The following is a 3,552-nucleotide window of genomic DNA, read 5'->3' as shown; positions in this document are numbered from 1 at the left end:
CTTGAGTCTCTGACACAAAGCCTACTGTAGAGCACTGACCCGGACGTTCGTCCGTCGTCCGTCGCCCTTGAATCAGCTACTCTTGAATCAGCTATACATGATACACCAGGCGCTGCGGTCTAGCCGCCAGGTGTACATCGTATCCCCAGTCTTCAGCGGGCTCGACTCCGAGTGCCTGGTCGCCTCTTAGCGTTTAGATGGGAAGGGATTATATACCTCTTTGAGCCAAGCGTGGGCGGGGATCCAGCGGGTAACAAGGGTTAGGTTAGGCTTTGCGTATACGCGAGGGGCTGTCGGCGAGGATTTGCACCGGCGGCCCTATGTAACGAGGTCTCTACGGGGATACCAAAAATGTGTAGCTACTTGCCATGCGACGGTCACATTGCAATGGCGAGGGAAGGCAGCGATGTTTCACGCCTTGAAGTGATCCTGATGGCAGCAGATCTACTTGTTATTGAACGATGGTAGAAGCGTCCGTAGCCCATCTGATGTACTGGATGAACAGCATTCTTTGGACATGTGCCATTTTGAACTGGGTTCCTGGAAAGATCCGACAAAGAATCTGAGTAAATGCCGACTTCCGATTCAGCCAGGAATAACGAAAGGCGGTACTCCATGAGAAATGGTAGATAGAAGGGGCTTCATAGCCACACAGTATGATGACCACCATCTTGTCGAACGGCTCGTTAACTCAATGGATATCTGGCTCAACTCCATTTGGACGGTGAACGACAGACGGGTCGCTCGACGACAGAAGACCTATGTCAACATGCCAAGGGACTTGAGACCGTCCGTGGCGAATGGTGCTGCGCCTTGCTGCTCCAATTGGTTGTTTCCAAAGCCGTGGGAACCTGTAGTGACCACGGACATGCACCTCAGTCACGGTGTTTGACTTTGGACCCTTGCCCAGAGAGCTCAGCTGTGGTCTGGCATATCTTACTCGGCCGGGACGGGAGGCAACGTGTTTTTGACTAGGGGTTGTTCGACTGTGGACTGACGACTGACTACCAAACCTTATTTTGATGCGAGATGTCCCTGGAATAGCGTGAATGGCCAGGGCTAGGGGTGATTTGGTGGGTCTCTCCCCTCTGAAGGTTGATGAACCTCCAGTATGCCTGCAATGAATCTCCGTGCACTGCTTTCCGTTAGCCTTTGAATAGAATCTTCTCTGTATCCACGCGTTTCTGTCACAATGAGGCGGGTCATGCTTCTGGCGCGCCTGCTGTTTTAATATGGAGGACGACCTATTTGTAGTTAGTCTTAAACTCAATGTCTGATACGGTCGTCTGAGAAACTGCAGAGCAATGCGAATAATGCTCGGCCAAGGTATAATGGCATTCGAGCGCGCACATCGTCACGGCCACCGTCAAAGCCTCCGGCTCGGGTCATGATGTGAAGTAGTCGATTGGATCTATGTTCCTTCGCCTGGTTTGCACGTCACTATGTCAACCTAGTTAATTCACTCACTTGACATGCGGCACAATGCTTTCGTGGCTTATGTATGAACGCCCTGGCTACAACGGGCGGCGGCTGGGCGGCTGGGAAGCCGGCCGGTGCCCCCCCGGCATCTGGGATTTGTTGGCGTTAAATTCTTGCTTCGGGCTTCAACGTCTTTGGTGGTGGCGCTACTCGGCCTGCTTCACCGATAAGGGGTTTTCCCGCCGATTAGGCAGCCTCGAAATGTCTTTTGGAGATTTGGCGAACGCTAATTCGACATGGGTCCTTTCGGCATTTTTTTTTGGGCGAAAGTGGTTATCATATAAATGCTGCAAAATCCTGCCCCTGGAGGCGCCGAAAGGAGCAAAGAAAAGCATGTCAATGCGACTGAGGCATGACTCTGAGAAATAGCAGCCTGGTCAGTTGGCTGTTGACTCGGAGGGTGGCTAGATGTAAGGCCGTAATTCCATCGTGTTGCATCGCTCTTATGTCTGGTGTTACCAGTCTGGTGCACGGACGATGATGGCAGACCAATGAAACTATCACCTGTACCAGGACATCACCTGTTTGGTAAGCATGGGATGAGAGGCGAGACCGAAAGAGACCGAGCGGGACCAAGGAGCAAGAGATAAGAGATATGGAAGCCAAACATATTGGAGGAGCTCAGCCACTCGGGAATCGAGCAGCCTTCATAGTAAAGCCGATCATCTTGCCTTTCGATTGTCAACCCGATCCCGCTATTGTGGGCCGGAATTCTTCAATATAATGAGCGGTAAGACTGAGACAAAAAGAGCTACCCGAACGTCATCGCTGAAGGAGCTCGACACAACAATGAGCAGGTGACAATGACTAAGCTGGGCTTGAAGGTCTGAGCTTACAGACGCTGAAAGCGAGTAGGGCAACAGTCATCACAGAGGCCTGCTCCAAAAGCGCGATCATCCAGCTGCAGGGGATGTCGAGCAAGCCTCTGACTCAAATCAGGCTGAGCAGAACCAAGGACATGCATGATCCGAAGACAAGGACTACAATGAATACCAGGCAAATTTTGACAGCATTCGTACTCAAAATGGAGCTTGGGCGCCGACAGGAGATACTTGACTGATACGGATATCCACAAGCTGAGGCGGATGCTCAGGCTGTAGAAGTTGGCATACTGATCGGAGATGACAGATCGATTTGTTCCATGCCCTGTTGACAGAGGCGGATCATGCGGCATCGAGCTCTGGCGTCTTGTGTCGCAGATGCGTGACGAACTCCAGAAGGCCTCCAAACAGAGCCTGTGCAGGACCATGGAAATAGAAAATACAGTAGCAGCCTCATGGCCAGAGCTTGTGGCCTGAAAGAGATGTATCCCGCCAGCTGTGATGCTCCATAGATCAGCCTTTTGCGGGACATCCAATTAAATTCTTGGTCCCGCTCCCCCATCTGGCACGAAGTGGCAGCACATTAATAAAGGGAACTTTTGTTTTGCTTCTCTGCGTTTCAACACCCTCGCCATTCAGTCTTGCCCTAGTTAGGGGCTTCTGATGCATCGAGCATATAAAACCTTGCTGCGGTTTGCGCATGAGCCTTGGGCTATGAAAATGAGGGTGCGAATCGAGTGGTATCATGATCGTTCCATCGGTCGTGGCCACCTCTGTTTATATCGTAGTTCCGAGCGCTACTGATGTCGTGCTCCATTTCGTGGCAGAGTATAGCTTGTTGAAGCGTTCCAATGGCCTTTCGTCTCCTCCGACACGTCGCATATTGGCGGCAACTTTGTGCTCTTATAGATTATTGACCACATGGCCATAAACGGCATTCATCAAGCGCCGTAGGCAAACTGCAACCAGTGTATTCCTCGCGCCGTCAGAAACAAAAAAAAAGATGATATGTACACACGCCTCGCTCTAGCTGTATACACGGCTCATTTTCGTAGCCATCCTCAGCTCCGAGCCATCCTCAGCTCCACGTCATTCTCTTCCGTGCGAGCACGGGCGCCTGTCTCTTGCTCATCTCGTCACTACACCCGAGTCTCTCCACGACACACGTCTCTGACAGACATTACGGAGGGGCGCGCGAGCGCACAGTCGGCCCATTACACATGTCAGACTCTCTTTTAAGACCCTCCAGCCG

The sequence above is a fragment of the Verticillium alfalfae genome, genomic scaffold (genome assembly GCF_000150825.1).
Source record: "Verticillium alfalfae VaMs.102 supercont1.16 genomic scaffold, whole genome shotgun sequence".
Taxonomy (NCBI): Eukaryota; Fungi; Ascomycota; class Sordariomycetes; order Glomerellales; family Plectosphaerellaceae; genus Verticillium; species Verticillium alfalfae.
Note: the sequence above shows the minus strand (reverse complement) of the source record.